General features: G+C 55.7%; 4 pseudogenes; all 4 read left to right on the top strand.

Annotated features, from left to right (window-relative positions):
• Positions 1–410: 410 nt before the first annotated feature.
• On the top strand, positions 411–1,693 carry LOC137486897 (feather keratin Cos2-2-like; annotated as a pseudogene).
• Positions 1,694–5,639: 3,946 nt separating this feature from the next.
• On the top strand, positions 5,640–6,745 carry LOC137486652 (feather keratin Cos2-2-like; annotated as a pseudogene).
• A 3,968-nt stretch (positions 6,746–10,713) lies between these two features.
• Positions 10,714–11,871, top strand: LOC137487023 (feather keratin Cos2-2-like; annotated as a pseudogene).
• A 4,184-nt stretch (positions 11,872–16,055) lies between these two features.
• On the top strand, positions 16,056–16,952 carry LOC137486743 (feather keratin Cos2-2-like; annotated as a pseudogene).
• Positions 16,953–19,097: the final 2,145 nt, after the last annotated feature.

Below are 19,097 nucleotides of genomic sequence, written 5' to 3'. Positions count from 1 at the left end.
CAGGAGGAATCCCTGCTTCCTGGGAAATTGCCAGCCATCCTTTCCTGATGGAAGGAGGCCATGAATTTTCTTGTTTCCTAGTGTACTTGTGCATGCATAACTTTTGACTTTTGCTTCAGCAAACTCCCTTCTATCAAGTGTCAAATTGTTCTCTGATTTATTTCATCTTCTCTGCTCCCTGGAGGAAGGGGATCGATAGAGCAGCTTGCTGGGCACCATCCACTCAGCCAAGGGCCACCGAGCACAGCTGCTAATCCAGCCCTGGGCAAGAGCAGGAACGAGCTGCAGAAGCGGGCATGGACTGCTGACCAAAGGAAGCTGTATGAGAGGGGAAGCAAGACCACAAAGAATACCTTATGTCCCCTGTCCATTCCCAAAATGGGCCAGGAAAGCAGGCTGCACGTGAAAACTCAGGGGATGTCACCAAGAGATGCAGGAGAGATGGGCAGCTAAAGAGGAAGAACGAGAGTGATGCCCCGAGTACTTTGCCACAAAGAAACCCACAGGAATGACACAGGTTCAGGTCATCAGCCTGGATGGAATGCCACCAGACCATGATCCCAGCATTCTGCCTACTCTGACGTGTTTATATCCTGGAAATAGTTGGACCTCTCATCCTGGCCCTAGAAGGAGTCTTCAGATGGGAACGCACAGGGCGGAAGCCAGGAAATAGAGGCTGCAGTGCAGGAAGCCAGGACACAGCCCCTACCATTAACTGGGATGGTGCACATTTGGCATGAGCTGGTCAGAAAATTATGACTTCCACTACGATGCCTCTGGGCCTGAGGCAGGACAGGTCTGCTATAAAAGGCAGCTCAAGTCTCTGCTCTCTCATCCACTTCTCTCACCTCCTTCTCCTCAGGAATCAGGTGAGTGGGAAGCCTCTCCTCCTCCTCCTCCTGCTGCTTCAAGAGCAGCTCTTGCCTCGCTGGAGCTGTCAGCAGAGAGGGGCTGTCGTACTGCGGGGTTGGGAGCTGCTTCGGTTGGGAGAGGGCAGGGGAGAGAAGGTCTTGTGCAGACAGAGAGAGGCTGGGACTTGGCTGAGGGGGCTCCTGGGCCTTGAGCTGGGCAGTGCAATGTGGGCCTGGAGGTGCCTTGGCTGCAGGGTGTTTGGGTGCAGTGCTGCTTCTCCTGTGTCCTCACTTTGTGCTTCTCCCTGCCCTCTGTGCCAGGTGCACCTGTGACCCCGAGCCATGTCCTGCTGCAAGCCCTGCGACCCTTGCTGCCAGCCCTGCGGCCCCTGCCCGCTGGCCAGCAGCTGCAATGAGTGCTGTGTCAGGCAGTGCCAGAGCTCCCACGTTGTCATTGAGCCGCCTGCTGTGCTGGTGACCCTGCCCGGCCCCATCCTCAGCTCCTTCCCACAGAACACCGCCGTGGGATCCTCCACCTCTGCTGCCGTTGGCAACATCCTCAGCTGTGGCGGAGTGCCCATCAGCTCTGGGGGCTTTGACATCTCCTGCATCACCAACTGCTATGGCAGCAGATGCTGTCCCCCCTGCTAAAGCTGCTGCCAACCTCCTGGGGCAAGGACCTCCACAACCCTAGAATGTGGAGCTGCACTGAAGATGGATCTTTGGAACAATGGATTTGGGCCCTTGGTTTACTGCTGTTTTCCTCCACTCTCTTCTCTTCCCTTCCCTTCCGGTCAGCACCACCCAATGCCAGCCTAGTGGGACCTGTTTGCCTCCCTCTGTCCCTCTGCAGGCCAGGCAAATGGACAGCCCCTCTACACACCAGCTCCTGGTGTCCTCTTGCAGCTACCTCCTTCTCTTCCTTAGACTCAATAAAGTTGTTTTGCATCCAAACATGGCCCTCTGCTTTCTTCTTCCTTGTGTGAGAACTCCTCCATTCAGCTCAGGGCAAAAGCTGGATGAAGACAAGGGTGGACAATTCGTGGTGGCCATTACGATGTGCCTTTTCTATTGGAGCTCCCAAACATATCCCTGGCTTCCCCAGAATAGTGATCATCACAAGAAGCGTATGTCAAAGGTCACAGGAGAGGGAATGGGAAACAGCAGTGCCTGGGGATAGTCCACAACCTCCCCTCTCCAAACAGCTCCCTCACATTAGCCTTCTGCTCAGCTTCTAACCAGACAGGCAGGGCTGAGGGGTTTCCCAGGATCAACTAAGCATGAGGACAGAACCAAAACCATCCTCCCACTCTGGTTGAGTCTACCACTGTCACCACGTCTGGATGTTGGAGAGGAGAAATTCCTCCATCTTCCAGGCCTCCACCTCCCAGACATTGTCAAAGGTTTTCCTCCACTTGCGACATTCTCTTTGACAGCATCATTTTCCACACAGCTCCTGCCTCCGGACAAAGGCCAGTGTGGCCACTGGACTCCCCCATCCCCACAGAGCCACCAGAACACTCTCACCTCCAAGCCTCCCCATGAGACAGCAGCAAAGACCCTGGGAAACAGCTGAGTGCCACACGGCTGCCTGGAGGTGGCTTCAAAGGGATGGCCTGGGTTTGGGATGGTCCTTGTGAGATGTGGGTGCCGTGGCCCGCTCCAGGTTCCTGCAGAGAAGGAACTGGGGGCTGAGTGTGTGTGAGTGGCTGGCAGGGCTGGGCAGGGAAGGCCCTACGGGGCTTGCAAAGGCTAGGCTGAGAGCTCAGCTCTGGCCCAGCTCTGGACACACAAACAGGGGCCCTGACACACTGCCAGCCTGCCCAGGTGTGCTCAGAGATGACCCCAGAGGCACAGAGCCCAGCACATGGCACAGGCACATGGGCTGGGGGGTTGCACACAAGTGCCCTGCTCAGTGCTCAACCACCCCCGTGCAGACCAGAGGCTCTCAGGGGCCGTTCCCACCAGGGCACAAGCACAGGGATGTGCAGACACTTGCACACACTGGGGCACAGCCACACTCCCACACACATTATTGTGGGGGAGCACATGAGACAGAGGCCTTAGGAAGGGACGTGACTGAGGAGGTACTGGGGAGCTCCTAGCAAGACCAGGTTCATGGTGCTCCAAGCAGGACAGAAGCTGAGGCAGCAGTGCTACAGGAGTCTCATGCACTGTGAAGGTCAAGAAGGAAGGCAAAGAGGTTTTACCTTAAAAGCAAAACATAGAGGAGAGCAGTAGGGTGGTGAGTAAAAGACTGGATGGCTGAGAGCAGAGGAGGCCCTTCCAGCCAGCAGGAACAGAAAATACCGTAAAGAATGCCACAGGCTGGAATCACCGGGCTCCTTGTGATCCCTTCTGCACATAGTTCATGTCTCTTACTCACACAGACACATCCTTGCCCCAGGAAACATGGGACCTCACATACCAGCATTCAGAAGAAGTGTCCATGAGGGAATGGGAATGATGTGAGCCAGGAAATGCAAAGTCATTGTAGAGGGAAAAACCACCTCATGCCATACCATTCCCAGAGATCTTTCCGTTCATTTGGGACCATGCAGGAATATCGTCACTTGCGCAGCACTTGGGCCCTGAGGCACTGTGAGGCCAGGATAAAAGGCAGCCTAACTGGTGGCTCTCTCTAGCACTTCTGTCCCCTCCTTCTCCTTGGGAATCAGGTGAGTTGGAAGCCCCTTTCTCCTCCACCCTCTCCACGACAGCATTGATCTTTCTGGCCCTTGTTCCCGCTCCGTGTCCTTCTGGGGGTGTTCTGCAATGGCGGTGGTGTGGGCAGAGGGGAGACCGTGTGTTCTGGCCAGAGCCTGAGGCTGGCCTGAGGTGCTGATTTTCATCCAGGTTAGGCGGGAGCACAGCTGGGCCTGGCGGAGCTCGGTAGGACCGTGCTGGGCTCGGGCAAAGGAGGCCCAGGTTGGGCCTGCACCGCCTGGAGCTCCGCAGGCAGCAGGGGCCTTGTCCTGCTGGGGGTGCCTTGCGGGCTGTGTCTCAGCTGTGCGTGTGCTCTGCTCCCTCCCTGCCCTCTGTGCCAGGTGCAGCACCAGGCTTGAGACATGTCCTGCTCTGAGAAGTGCCAGCAGTGCCAGCCCTGCGACCCTTGCTGCCAGCCCTGCGGCCCCTGCGCGCTGGCCAGCAGCTGCAATGAGTGCTGTGTCAGGCAGTGCCAGAGCTCCCACGTTGTCATTGAGCCGCCTGCTGTGCTGGTGACCCTGCCTGGCCCCATCCTCAGCTCCTTCCCACAGAACACCGCCGTGGGATCCTCCACCTCTGCTGCCGTTGGCAGCATCCTCAGCTCTGAGGGAGTGCCCATCAGCTCCGGGGGCTTTGACATCTCCTGCATCACCAACTGCTATGGTGGCAGCAGATGTTGTCGTCCCTGCTAGAAATGCTGATGCCAACATCGACTTGCCAGAACCTCCAAGACGTCAGGACATTCGGCTGCAATGAAGTCAGAACTTAAGGCATTGGATCTAGAGCTTCCGACTGTTGTTTCCTTCTTCTTCTCCTGCTCTCATTTCTCTCTTCCCTTCCTTTCCTGTCCCCAACTCTCAATGCCAGCCTAGTGGGACCTGTTGGCCTCCTTCCCTTGGCAGGCCAGGATGTCAGACATCACTGGTGCATCTGAGTTGCTGCCCTCGGGTGCCCTCTCTGAACCTCCTCCTTTCCTTCTTTTGACTCAATAAAGTTGCTTGTGCATTCAAACCTTGGCCTCTGATTTGTCCTTCCTTCTGTGACAACTCTTCCAGTTTGCTCACTTGGAAAAGGGTGGAGGAAGCACCGCATTGCCACCCCTGCAACTTTCTTGCTGCAGTTTTTTTCAGTTCAATTTTGTCTGTTCCTTTTCCCTTGGAGCTCACAAAGATGGCCCTCTCTGTGAGGACGCTGGGGCATTGTACTAAATTGCCCAGAAAGGTTTTGGATGCTCAACACTGGAAGGGTGCAAGATAAGGTTCAACACAGCTTTGAGCAAGCTGCTTTAGTGGGTGCCCAACTGTTAAGGGCAGGAGGAATGGAAAGAAATGTCTTGAAGTTGGCTTCTGGCCCAAACCACTTCTAATGAAATCTGCTTTCCCAGAGGCATCAGCAGTGTGACAAATGTGCTCCATGTTGGGCAGGTCTGAGTCCCCTTTGGACACAGCTGGAGCTGACTCAGTCAGGCATGGCGGGAGACACTGGACTCTTCTCACAAAGCCCATTTCTGCAGCCTTAGTGACAAACTTTTTCCTTGTGAGCAACCGCAACACTGGAGGAATCCCTGCTTCCTGGGAAATTGCCAGCCATCCTTTCCTGATGGAAGGAGGCCATGAATTTCTTTTTTCCTAGTGTACTTGTGCATGCATAACCTTTCTCTTTTGCTTTAGCAAACTCCCTTCTATCAAGTGTCAAATTGTTCTCTGATTTATTTCATCTTCTCTGCTCCCTGGAGGAAGGGGATTGATAGAGCAGCTTGCTGGGCACCATCCACCCAGCCAAGGGCCACCGAGCACAGCTGCTAATCCAGCCCTGGGCAAGAGCAGGAACGAGCTGCAGAAGCGGGCATGGACTGCTGACCAAAGGAAGCTGTATGAGAGGGGAAGCAAGACCACAAAGAATACCTTATGTCCCCTGTCCATTCCCAAAATGGGCCAGGAAAACAGGCTGCACGTGAAAACTCAGGGGATGTCACCAAGAGATGCAGGAGAGATGGGCAGCTAAAGAGGAAGAACGAGAGTGATGCCCCGAGTACTTTGGGACAAAGAAACCCACAGCAATGACACAGGTTCAGGTCATCAGCCTGGATGGAATGCCACCAGACCATGATCCCAGCATTCTGCCTACTCTGACGTGTTTATATCCTGGAAATAGTTGGACCTCTCATCCTGGCCCTAGAAGGAGTCTTCAGATGGGAACGCACAGGGCGGAAGCCAGGAAATAGAGGCTGCAGTGCAGGAAGCCAGGACACAGCCCCTACCATTAACTGGGATGGTGCACATTTGGCATGAGCTGGTCAGAAAATTATGACTTCCACTACGATGCCTCTGGGCCTGAGGCAGGACAGGTCTGCTATAAAAGGCAGCTCAAGTCTCTGCTCTCTCATCCACTTCTCTCACCTCCTTCTCCTCAGGAATCAGGTGAGTGGGAAGCCTCTCCTCCTCCTCCTCCTGCTGCTTCAAGAGCAGCTCTTGCCTCGCTGGAGCTGTCAGCAGAGAGGGGCTGTCGTACTGCGGGGTTGGGAGCTGCTTCGGTTGGGAGAGGGCAGGGGAGAGAAGGTCTTGTGCAGACAGAGAGAGGCTGGGACTTGGCTGAGGGGGCTCCTGGGCCTTGAGCTGGGCAGTGCAATGTGGGCCTGGAGGTGCCTTGGCTGCAGGGTGTTTGGGTGCAGTGCTGCTTCTCCTGTGTCCTCACTTTGTGCTTCTCCCTGCCCTCTGTGCCAGGTGCACCTGTGACCCCGAGCCATGTCCTGCTGCAAGCCCTGCGACCCTTGCTGCCAGCCCTGCGGCCCCTGCCCGCTGGCCAGCAGCTGCAATGAGTGCTGTGTCAGGCAGTGCCAGAGCTCCCACGTTGTCATTGAGCCGCCTGCTGTGCTGGTGACCCTGCCCGGCCCCATCCTCAGCTCCTTCCCACAGAACACCGCCGTGGGATCCTCCACCTCTGCTGCCGTTGGCAACATCCTCAGCTGTGGCGGAGTGCCCATCAGCTCTGGGGGCTTTGACATCTCCTGCATCACCAACTGCTATGGCAGCAGATGCTGTCCCCCCTGCTAAAGCTGCTGCCAACCTCCTGGGGCAAGGACCTCCACAACCCTAGAATGTGGAGCTGCACTGAAGATGGATCTTTGGAACAATGGATTTGGGCCCTTGGTTTACTGCTGTTTTCCTCCACTCTCTTCTCTTCCCTTCCCTTCCGGTCAGCACCACTCAATGCCAGCCTAGTGGGACCTGTTTGCCTCCCTCTGTCCCTCTGCAGGCCAGGCAAATGGACAGCCCCTCTACACACCAGCTCCTGGTGTCCTCTTTCAGCTACCTCCTTCTCTTCCTTAGACTCAATAAAGTTGTTTTGCATCCAAACATGGCCCTCTGCTTTCTTCTTCCTTGTGTGAGAACTCCTCCATTCAGCTCAGGGCAAAAGCTGGATGAAGACAAGGGTGGACAATTCGTGGTGGCCATTACGATGTGCCTTTTCTATTGGAGCTCCCAAACATATCCCTGGCTTCCCCAGAATAGTGATCATCACAAGAAGCGTATGTCAAAGGTCACAGGAGAGGGAATGGGAAACAGCAGTGCCTGGGGATAGTCCACAACCTCCCCTCTCCAAACAGCTCCCTCACATTAGCCTTCTGCTCAGCTTCTAACCAGACAGGCAGGGCTGAGGGGTTTCCCAGGATCAACTAAGCATGAGGACAGAACCAAAACCATCCTCCCACTCTGTTCGAGTCTGCCACTTTTTGCCCTTCTGGATGTGGAAGAGGAGAAATTCTCCCACCTTCTGGCCTCCACCTCCCAGACAATGTCAAATGTTTTCCTCCACCTGCGTCATTCTCTTTGACAGCATATTTTCCCACAGCTCCTGGCTCTGGACAAAGTTCACTGTGGCCACTGGACTCCCCCATCCCCACAGAGCCACCAGAACACTCTCACCTCCAAGCCTCCCCATGAGACAGCAGCAAAGACCCTGGGAAACAGCTGAGTGCCACACGGCTGCCTGGAGGTGGCTTCAAAGGGATGGCCTGGGTTTGGGATGGTCCTTGTGAGATGTGGGTGCCGTGGCCCGCTCCAGGTTCTTGCAGAGAAGGAACTGGGGGCTGAGTGTGTGTGAGTGGCTGGCAGGGCTGGGCAGGGAAGGCCCTACGGGGCTTGCAAAGGCTGGGCTGAGAGCTCAGCTCTGGCCCAGCTCTGGACACACAAACAGGGGCCCTGACACACTGCCAGCCTGCCCAGGTGTGCTCAGAGATGACCCCAGAGGCACAGAGCCCAGCACATGGCACAGGCACATGGGCTGGGGGGTTGCACACAAGTGCCCTGCTCAGTGCTCAACCATCCCCGTGCAGACCAGAGGCTCTCAGGGGCCGTTCCCACCAGGGCACAAGCACAGGGATGTGCTGACACTTGCACACACTGGGGCACAGCCACACTCCCACACACATTATTGTGGGGGAGCACATGGGACAGAGGCCTTAGGAAGGGACGTGACTGAGGAGGTACTGGGGAGCTCCTAGCAAGACCAGGTTCATGGTGCTCCAAGCAGGACAGAAGCTGAGGCAGCAGTGCTACAGGAGTCTCATGCACTGTGAAGGTCAAGAAGGAAGGCAAAGAGGTTTTACCTTAAAAGCAAAACATAGAGGAGAGCAGTTGGGTGGTGAGCAAAAGACTGGATGGCTGAGAGCAGAGGAGGCCCTTCCAGCCAGCAGGAACAGAAAATACCGTAAAGAATGCCACAGGCTGGAATCACTGGGCTCCTTGTGATCCCTTCTGCACATAGTTCATGTCTCTTACTCACCCAGACACATCCTTGCCCCAGGAAACATGGGACCTCACATACCAGCATTCAGAAGTGTCCATGAGGGAATGGGAATGATGTGAGCCAGGAAATGCAAAGTCATTGTAGAGGGAAAAACCACCTCATGCCATACCATTCCCAGAGATCTTTCCGTTCATTTGGGACCATGCAGGAATATCGTCACTTGCGCAGCACTTGGGCCCTGAGGCACTGTGGGGCCAGGATAAAAGGCAGGCCAACTGGTGGCTCTCTCTAGCACTTCTGTCCCCTCCTTCTCCTTGGGAACCAGGTGAGTTGGAAGCCCCTTTCTCCTCCACCCTCTCCACGACAGCATTGATCTTTCTGGCCCTTGTTCCCGCTCCTTGTCCTTCTGGGGGTGTTCTGCAATGGCGGTGGTGTGGGCAGAGGGGAGACCGTGTGTTCTGGCCAGAGCCTGAGGCTGGCCTGAGGTGCTGATTTTCATCCAGGTTAGGCGGGAGCACAGCTGGGCCTGGCGGAGCTCGGTAGGACCGTGCTGGGCTCAGGCAAAGGAGGCCCAGGTTGGGCCTGCACCGCCTGGAGCTCCGCAGGCAGCAGGGGCCTTGTCCTGCTGGGGGTGCCTTGCGGGCTGTGTCTCAGCTGTGCGTGTGCTCTGCTTCCTCCCTGCCCTCTGTGCCAGGTGCAGCACCGGGCTTGAGACATGTCCTGCTCTGAGAAGTGCCAGCAGTGCCAGCCCTGCGACCCTTGCTGCCAGCCCTGCGGCCCCTGCGCGCTGGCCAGCAGCTGCAATGAGTGCTGTGTCAGGCAGTGCCAGAGCTCCCACGTTGTCATTGAGCCGCCTGCTGTGCTGGTGACCCTGCCCGGCCCCATCCTCAGCTCCTTCCCACAGAACACCGCCGTGGGATCCTCCACCTCTGCTGCTGTTGGCAGCATCCTCAGCTCTGAGGGAGTGCCCATCAGCTCTGGGGGCTTTGACATCTCCTGCATCACCAACTGCTATGGTGGCAGCAGATGTTGTCGTCCCTGCTAGAAATGCTGATGCCAACATCCACCTGCCAGAACCTCCAAGACGTCAGGACATTCGGCTGCAATGAAGTCAGAACTCGAGGCATTGGATCTAGAGCTTCCGACTGTTGTTTCCTTCTTCTTCTCCTGCTCTCATTTCTCTCTTCCCTTCCTTTCCTGTCCCCAACTCTCAATACCAGCCTAGTGGGACCTGTTGGCCTCCTTCCCTTGGCAGGCCAGGATGTCAGACATCACTGGTGCATCTGAGTTGCTGCCCTCGGGTGCCCTCTCTGAACCTCCTCCTTTCCTTCTTTTGACTCAATAAAGTTGCTTGTGCATTCAAACCTTGGCCTCTGATTTGTCCTTCCTTCTGGGACAACTCTTCCAGTTTGCTCACTTGGAGAAGGGTGGAGGAAGCACCGCATTGCCACCCCTGCAACTTTCTTGCTGCAGTTTTTTTCAGTTCAATTTTGTCTGTTCCTTTTCCCTTGGAGCTCACAAAGATGGCCCTCTCTGTGAGGACGCTGGGGCATTGTACTAAATTGCCCAGAAAGGTTTTGGATGCTCAACACTGGAAGGGTGCAAGATAAGGTTCAACACAGCTTTGAGCAAGCTGCTTTAGTGGGTGCCCAACTGTTAAGGGCAGGAGGAATGGAAAGAAATGTCTTGAAGTTGGCTTCTGGCCCAAACCACTTCTAATGAAATCTGCTTTCCCAGAGGCATCAGCAGTGTGACAAATGTGCTCCATGTTGGGCAGGTCTGAGTCCCCTTTGGACACAGCTGGAGCTGACTCAGTCAGGCATGGCGGGAGACACTGGACTCTTCTCACAAAGCCCATTTCTGCAGCCTTAGTGACAAACTTTTTCCTTGTGAGCAACCGCAACACTGGAGGAATCCCTGCTTCCTGGGAAATTGCCAGCCATCCTTTCCTGATGGAAGGAGGCCATGAATTTCTTTTTTCCTAGTGTACTTGTGCATGCATAACCTTTCTCTTTTGCTTTAGCAAACTCCCTTCTATCAAGTGTCAAATTGTTCTCTGATTTATTTCATCTTCTCTGCTCCCTGGAGGAAGGGGATTGATAGAGCAGCTTGCTGGGCACCATCCACCCAGCCAAGGGCCACCGAGCACAGCTGCTAATCCAGCCCTGGGCAAGAGCAGGAACAAGCTGCAGAAGCGGGCATGGACTGCTGACCAAAGGAAGCTGTATGAGAGGGGAAGCAAGACCACAAAGAATACCTTATGTCCCCTGTCCATTCCCAAAATGGACCAGGAAAACAGGCTGCACGTGAAAACTCAGGGGATGTCACCAAGAGATGCAGGAGAGATGGGCAGCTAAAGAGGAAGAACGAGAGTGATGCCCCGAGTACTTTGGGACAAAGAAACCCACAGGAATGACACAGGTTCAGGTCATCAGCCTGGATGGAATGCCACCAGACCATGATCCCAGCATTCTGCCTACTCTGACGTGTTTATATCCTGGAAATAGTTGGACCTCTCATCCTGGCCCTAGAAGGAGTCTTCAGATGGGAACGCACAGGGCGGAAGCCAGGAAATAGAGGCTGCAGTGCAGGAAGCCAGGACACAGCCCCTACCATTAACTGGGATGGTGCACATTTGGCATGAGCTGGTCAGAAAATTATGACTTCCACTACGATGCCTCTGGGCCTGAGGCAGGACAGGTCTGCTATAAAAGGCAGCTCAAGTCTCTGCTCTCTCATCCACTTCTCTCACCTCCTTCTCCTCAGGAATCAGGTGAGTGGGAAGCCTCTCCTCCTCCTCCTCCTGCTGCTTCAAGAGCAGCTCTTGCCTCGCTGGAGCTGTCAGCAGAGAGGGGCTGTCGTACTGCGGGGTTGGGAGCTGCTTCGGTTGGGAGAGGGCAGGGGAGAGAAGGTCTTGTGCAGACAGAGAGAGGCTGGGACTTGGCTGAGGGGGCTCCTGGGCCTTGAGCTGGGCAGTGCAATGTGGGCCTGGAGGTGCCTTGGCTGCAGGGTGTTTGGGTGCAGTGCTGCTTCTCCTGTGTCCTCACTTTGTGCTTCTCCCTGCCCTCTGTGCCAGGTGCACCTGTGACCCCGAGCCATGTCCTGCTGCAAGCCCTGCGACCCTTGCTGCCAGCCCTGCGGCCCCTGCCCGCTGGCCAGCAGCTGCAATGAGTGCTGTGTCAGGCAGTGCCAGAGCTCCCACGTTGTCATTGAGCCGCCTGCTGTGCTGGTGACCCTGCCCGGCCCCATCCTCAGCTCCTTCCCACAGAACACCGCCGTGGGATCCTCCACCTCTGCTGCCGTTGGCAACATCCTCAGCTGTGGCGGAGTGCCCATCAGCTCTGGGGGCTTTGACATCTCCTGCATCACCAACTGCTATGGCAGCAGATGCTGTCCCCCCTGCTAAAGCTGCTGCCAACCTCCTGGGGCAAGGACCTCCACAACCCTAGAATGTGGAGCTGCACTGAAGATGGATCTTTGGAACAATGGATTTGGGCCCTTGGTTTACTGCTGTTTTCCTCCACTCTCTTCTCTTCCCTTCCCTTCCGGTCAGCACCACTCAATGCCAGCCTAGTGGGACCTGTTTGCCTCCCTCTGTCCCTCTGCAGGCCAGGCAAATGGACAGCCCCTCTACACACCAGCTCCTGGTGTCCTCTTTCAGCTACCTCCTTCTCTTCCTTAGACTCAATAAAGTTGTTTTGCATCCAAACATGGCCCTCTGCTTTCTTCTTCCTTGTGTGAGAACTCCTCCGTTCAGCTCAGGGCAAAAGCTGTTTGAAGACAAGGGTGGACAATTCGTGGTGGCCATTACGATGTGCCTTTTCTATTGGAGCTCCCAAACATATCCCTGGCTTCCCCAGAATAGTGATCATCACAAGAAGCGTATGTCAAAGGTCACAGGAGAGGGAATGGGAAACAGCAGTGCCTGGGGATAGTCCACAACCTCCCCTCTCCAAACAGCTCCCTCACATTAGCCTTCTGCTCAGCTTCTAACCAGACAGGCAGGGCTGAGGGGTTTCCCAGGATCAACTAAGCATGAGGACAGAACCAAAACCATCCTCCCACTCTGTTCGAGTCTGCCACTTTTTGCCCTTCTGGATGTGGAAGAGGAGAAATTCTCCCACCTTCTGGCCTCCACCTCCCAGACAATGTCAAATGTTTTCCTCCACCTGCGTCATTCTCTTTGACAGCATATTTTCCCACAGCTCCTGGCTCTGGACAAAGTTCACTGTGGCCACTGGACTCCCCCATCCCCACAGAGCCACCAGAACACTCTCACCTCCAAGCCTCCCCATGAGACAGCAGCAAAGACCCTGGGAAACAGCTGAGTGCCACACGGCTGCCTGGAGGTGGCTTCAAAGGGATGGCCTGGGTTTGGGATGGTCCTTGTGAGATGTGGGTGCCGTGGCCCGCTCCAGGTTCTTGCAGAGAAGGAACTGGGGGCTGAGTGTGTGTGAGTGGCTGGCAGGGCTGGGCAGGGAAGGCCCTACGGGGCTTGCAAAGGCTGGGCTGAGAGCTCAGCTCTGGCCCAGCTCTGGACACACAAACAGGGGCCCTGACACACTGCCAGCCTGCCCAGGTGTGCTCAGAGATGACCCCAGAGGCACAGAGCCCAGCACATGGCACAGGCACATGGGCTGGGGGGTTGCACACAAGTGCCCTTCCCAGTGCTCAACCATCCCCGTGCAGACCAGAGGCTCTCAGGGGCCGTTCCCACCAGGGCACAAGCACAGGGATGTGCTGACACTTGCACACACTGGGGCACAGCCACACTCCCACACACATTATTGTGGGGGAGCACATGGGGCAGAGGCCTTAGGAAGGGACGTGACTGAGGAGGTACTGGGGAGCTCCTAGCAAGACCAGGTTCATGGTGCTCTCCAAGCAGGACAGAAGCTGAGGCAGCAGTGCTACAGGAGTCTCATGCACTGTGAAGGTCAAGAAGGAAGGCAAAGAGGTTTTACCTTAAAAGCAAAACATAGAGGAGAGCAGTTGGGTGGTGAGCAAAAGACTGGATGGCTGAGAGCAGAGGAGGCCCTTCCAGGCAGCAGGAACAGAAAATACCATAAAGAATGCCACAGGCTGGAATCACTGGGCTCCTTGTGATCCCTTCTGCTACATAGTTCATGTCTCTTACTCACCCAGACACATCCTTGCCCCAGGAAACACGGGACCTCACATACCAGCATTCAGAAGTGTCCCATGAGGGAATGGGAATGATGTGAGCCAGGAAATGCAAAGTCATTGTAGAGGGAAAAACCACCTCATGCCATACCATTCCCAGAGATCTTTCCGTTCATTTGGGACCATGCAGGAATATCGTCACTTGCGCAGCACTTGGGCCCTGAGGCACTGTGGGGCCAGGATAAAGGCAGCCCTAACTGGTGGCTCTCTCTAGCACTTCTGTCCCCTCCTTCTCCTTGGGAACCAGGTGAGTTGGAAGCCCCTTTCTCCTCCACCCTCTCCACGACAGCATTGATCTTTCTGGCCCTTGTTCCCGCTCCTTGTCCTTCTGGGGGTGTTCTGCAATGGCGGTGGTGTGGGCAGAGGGGAGACGGTGTGTTCTGGCCAGAGCCTGAGTCTGGCCTGAGGTGCTGATTTTCATCCAGGTTAGGCAGGAGCACAGCTGGGCCTGGCGGAGCTCGGTAGGACCGTGCTGGGCTCGGGCAAAGGAGGCCCAGGTTGGGCCTGCACCGCCTGGAGCTCCGCAGGCAGCAGGGGCCTTGTCCTGCTGGGGGTGCCTTGCGGGCTGTGTCTCAGCTGTGCGTGTGCTCTGCTCCCTCCCTGCCCTCTGTGCCAGGTGCAGCACGGGCTTGAGACATGTCCTGCTCTGAGAAGTGCCAGCAGTGCCAGCCCTGCGACCCTTGCTGCCAGCCCTGCGGCCCCTGCGCGCTGGCCAGCAGCTGCAATGAGTGCTGTGTCAGGCAGTGCCAGAGCTCCCACGTTGTCATTGAGCCGCCTGCTGTGCTGGTGACCCTGCCCGGCCCCATCCTCAGCTCCTTCCCACAGAACACCGCCGTGGGATCCTCCACCTCCGCTGCTGTTGGCAGCATCCTCAGCTCTGAGGGAGTGCCCATCAGCTCTGGGGGCTTTGACATCTCCTGCATCACCAACTGCTATGGTGGCAGCAGATGTTGTCGTCCCTGCTAGAAATGCTGATGCCAACATCCACCTGCCAGAACCTCCAAGACGTCAGGACATTCGGCTGCAATGAAGTCAGAACTTAAGGCATTGGATCTAGAGCTTCCGACTGTTGTTTCCTTCTTCTTCTCCTGCTCTCATTTCTCTCTTCCCTTCCTTTCCTGTCCCCAACTCTCAATGCCAGCCTAGTGGGACCTGTTGGCCTCCTTCCCTTGGCAGGCCAGGATGTCAGACATCACTGGTGCATCTGAGTTGCTGCCTCGGGTGCCCTCTCTGAACCTCCTCCTTTCCTTCTTTTGACTCAATAAAGTTGCTTGTGCATTCAAACCTTGGCCTCTGATTTGTCCTTCCTTCTGGGACAACTCTTCCAGTTTGCTCACTTGGAGAAGGGTGGAGGAAGCACCGCATTGCCACCCCTGCAACTTTCTTGCTGCAGTTTTTTTCAGTTCAATTTTGTCTGTTCCTTTTCCCTTGGAGCTCACAAAGATGGCCCTCTCTGTGAGGACGCTGGGGCATTGTACTAAATTGCCCAGAAAGGTTTTGGATGCTCAACACTGGAAGGGTGCAAAGATAAGGTTCAACACAGCTTTGAGCAAGCTGCTTTAGTGGGTGCCCAACTGTTAAGGGCAGGAGGAATGGAAAGAAATGTCTTGAAGTTGGCTTCTGGCCCAAACCACTTCTAATGAAATCTGCTTTCCCAGAGGCATCAGCAGTGTGACAAATGTGCTCCATGTTGGGCAGGTCTGAGTCCCCTTTGGACACAGCTGGAGCTGACTCAGTCAGGCATGGCGGGAGACACTGGACTCTTCTCACAAAGCCCATTTCTGCAGCCTTAGTGACAAACTTTTTCCTTGTGAGCAACCGCAACACTGGAGGAATCCCTGCTTCCTGGGAAATTGCCAGCCATCCTTTCCTGATGGAAGGAGGCCATGAATTTCTTTTTTCCTAGTGTACTTGTGCATGCATAACCTTTCTCTTTTGCTTTAGCAAACTCCCTTCTATCAAGTGTCAAATTGTTCTCTGATTTATTTCATCTTCTCTGCTCCCTGGAGGAAGGGGATTGATAGAGCAGCTTGCTGGGCACCATCCACCCAGCCAAGGGCCACCGAGCACAGCTGCTAATTCCAGCCCTGGGCAAGAGCAGGAACAAGCTGCAGAAGCGGGCATGGACTGCTGACCAAAGGAAGCTGTATGAGAGGGGAAGCAAGACCACAAAGAATACCTTATGTCCCCTGTCCATTCCCAAAATGGACCAGGAAAACAGGCTGCACGTGAAAACTCAGGGGATGTCACCAAGAGATGCAGGAGAGATGGGCAGCTAAAGAGGAAGAACGAGAGTGATGCCCCGAGTACTTTGGGACAAAGAAACCCACAGGAATGACACAGGTTCAGGTCATCAGCCTGGATGGAATGCCACCAGACCATGATCCCAGCATTCTGCCTACTCTGACGTGTTTTATATCCTGGAAATAGTTGGACTCTCTCATCCTGGCCCTAGAAGGAGTCTTCAGATGGGAACGCACAGGGCGGAAGCCAGGAAATAGAGGCTGCTAGTGCAGGAAGCCAGGACACAGCCCCTACCATTAACTGGGATGGTGCACATTTGGCATGAGCTGGTCAGAAAATTATGACTTCCACTACGATGCCTCTGGGCCTGAGGCAGGACAGGTCTGCTATAAAAGGCAGCTCAAGTCTCTGCTCTCTCATCCACTTCTCTCACCTCCTTCTCCTCAGGAATCAGGTGAGTGGGAAGCCTCTCCTCCTCCTCCTCCTGCTGCTTCAAGAGCAGCTCTTGCCTCGCTGGAGCTGTCAGCAGAGAGGGGCTGTCGTACTGCGGGGTTGGGAGCTGCTTCGGTTGGAGAAGGGCAGGGGAGAGAAGGTCTTGTGCAGACAGAGAGAGGCTGGGACTTGGCTGAGGGGGCTCCTGGGCCTTGAGCCTGGGCAGTGCAATGTGGGCCTGGAGGTGCTTGGCATGCAGGGTGGTTTGGGTGCAGTGCTGCTTCTCCTGTGCTTTGTGCTTCTCCCTGCCCTCTGTGCCAGGTGCACCTGTGACCCCGAGCCATGTCCTGCTGCAAGCCCTGCGACCCTTGCTGCCAGCCCTGCGGCCCCTGCCCGCTGGCCAGCAGCTGCAATGAGTGCTGTGTCAGGCAGTGCCAGAGCTCCCACGTTGTCATTGAGCCGCCTGCTGTGCTGGTGACCCTGCCCGGCCCCATCCTCAGCTCCTTCCCACAGAACACCGCCGTGGGATCCTCCACCTCTGCTGCCGTTGGCAACATCCTCAGCTGTGGCGGAGTGCCCATCAGCTCTGGGGGCTTTGACATCTCCTGCATCACCAACTGCTATGGCAGCAGATGCTGTCCCCCCTGCTAAAGCTGCTGCCAACCTCCTGGGGCAAGGACCTCCACAACCCTAGAATGTGGAGCTGCACTGAAGATGGATCTTTGGAACAATGGATTTGGGCCCTTGGTTTACTGCTGTTTTCCTCCACTCTCTTCTCTTCCCTTCCCTTCCGGTCAGCACCACTCAATGCCAGCCTAGTGGGACCTGTTTGCCTCCCTCTGTCCCTCTGCAGGCCAGGCAAATGGACAGCCCCTCTACACACCAGCTCCTGGTGTCCTCTTTCAGCTACCTCCTTCTCTTCCTTAGACTCAATAAAGTTGTTTTGCATCCAAACATGGCCCTCTGCTTTCTTCTTCCTTGTGTGAGAACTCCTCCGTTCAGCTCAGGGCAAAAGCTGGTTGAAGACAAGGGTGGACAATTCGTGGTGGCCATTACGATGTGCCTTTTCTATTGGAGCTCCCAAACATATCCCTGGCTTCCCCAGAATAGTGATCATCACAAGAAGCGTATGTCAAAGGTCACAGGAGAGGGAATGGGAAACAGCAGTGCCTGGGGATAGTCCACAACCTCCCCTCTCCAAACAGCTCCCTCACATTAGCCTTCTGCTCAGCTTCTAACCAGACAGGCAGGGCTGAGGGGTTTCCCAGGATCAACTAAGCATGAGGACAGAACCAAAACCATCCTCCCACTCTGTTCGAGTCTGCCACTTTTTGCCCTTCTGGATGTGGAAGAGGAGAAATTCTCCCACCTTCTGGCCTCCACCTCCCAGACAATGTCAAATGTTTTCCTCCACCTGCGTCATTCTCTTTGACAGCATATTTTCCCACAGCTCCTGGCTCTGGACAAAGTTCACTGTGGCCACTGGACTCCCCCATCCCCACAGAGCCACCAGAACACTCTCACCTCCAAGCCTCCCCATGAGACAGCAGCAAAGACCCTGGGAAACAGCTGAGTGCCACACGGCTGCCTGGAGGTGGCTTCAAAGGGATGGCCTGGGTTTGGGATGGTCCTTGTGAGATGTGGGTGCCGTGGCCCGCTCCAGGTTCTTGCAGAGAAGGAACTGGGGGCTGAGTGTGTGTGAGTGGCTGGCAGGGCTGGGCAGGGAAGGCCCTACGGGGCTTGCAAAGGCTGGGCTGAGAGCTCAGCTCTGGCCCAGCTCTGGACACACAAACAGGGGCCCTGACACACTGCCAGCCTGCCCAGGTGTGCTCAGAGATGACCCCAGAGGCACAGAGCCCAGCACATGGCACAGGCACATGGGCTGGGGGGTTGCACACAAGTGCCCTTCCCAGTGCTCAACCATCCCCGTGCAGACCAGAGGCTCTCAGGGGCCGTTCCCACCAGGGCACAAGCACAGGGATGTGCTGACACTTGCACACACTGGGGCACAGCCACACTCCCACACACATTATTGTGGGGGAGCACATGGGGCAGAGGCCTTAGGAAGGGACGTGACTGAGGAGGTACTGGGGAGCTCCTAGCAAGACCAGGTTCATGGTGCTCCAAGCAGGACAGAAGCTGAGGCAGCAGTGCTACAGGAGTCTCATGCACTGTGAAGGTCAAGAAGGAAGGCAAAGAGGTTTTACCTTAAAAGCAAAACATAGAGGAGAGCAGTTGGGTGGTGAGCAAAAGACTGGATGGCTGAGAGCAGAGGAGGCCCTTCCAGGCAGCAGGAACAGAAAATACCATAAAGAATGCCACAGGCTGGAATCACTGGGCTCCTTGTGATCCCTTCTGCACATAGTTCATGTCTCTTACTCACCCAGACACATCCTTGCCCCAGGAAACACGGGACCTCACATACCAGCATTCAGAAGTGTCCATGAGGGAATGGGAATGATGTGAGCCAGGAAATGCAAAGTCATTGTAGAGGGAAAAACCACCTCATGCCATACCATTCCCAGAGATCTTTCCGTTCATTTGGGACCATGCAGGAATATCGTCACTTGCGCAGCACTTGGGCCCTGAGGCACTGTGGGGCCAGGATAAAAGGCAGCCTAACTGGTGGCTCTCTCTAGCACTTCTGTCCCCTCCTTCTCCTTGGGAACCAGGTGAGTTGGAAGCCCCTTTCTCCTCCACCCTCTCCACGACAGCATTGATCTTTCTGGCCCTTGTTCCCGCTCCTTGTCCTTCTGGGGGTGTTCTGCAATGGCGGTGGTGTGGGCAGAGGGGAGACGGTGTGTTCTGGCCAGAGCCTGAGTCTGGCCTGAGGTGCTGATTTTCATCCAGGTTAGGCAGGAGCACAGCTGGGCCTGGCGGAGCTCGGTAGGACCGTGCTGGGCTCGGGCAAAGGAGGCCCAGGTTGGGCCT

The sequence above is a fragment of the Anomalospiza imberbis genome, chromosome 22 (assembly GCF_031753505.1).
Source record: "Anomalospiza imberbis isolate Cuckoo-Finch-1a 21T00152 chromosome 22, ASM3175350v1, whole genome shotgun sequence".
Lineage (NCBI taxonomy): Eukaryota > Metazoa > Chordata > Aves > Passeriformes > Viduidae > Anomalospiza > Anomalospiza imberbis.
Note: the sequence above shows the minus strand (reverse complement) of the source record. Positions and strands in the feature narration are given on the sequence as shown.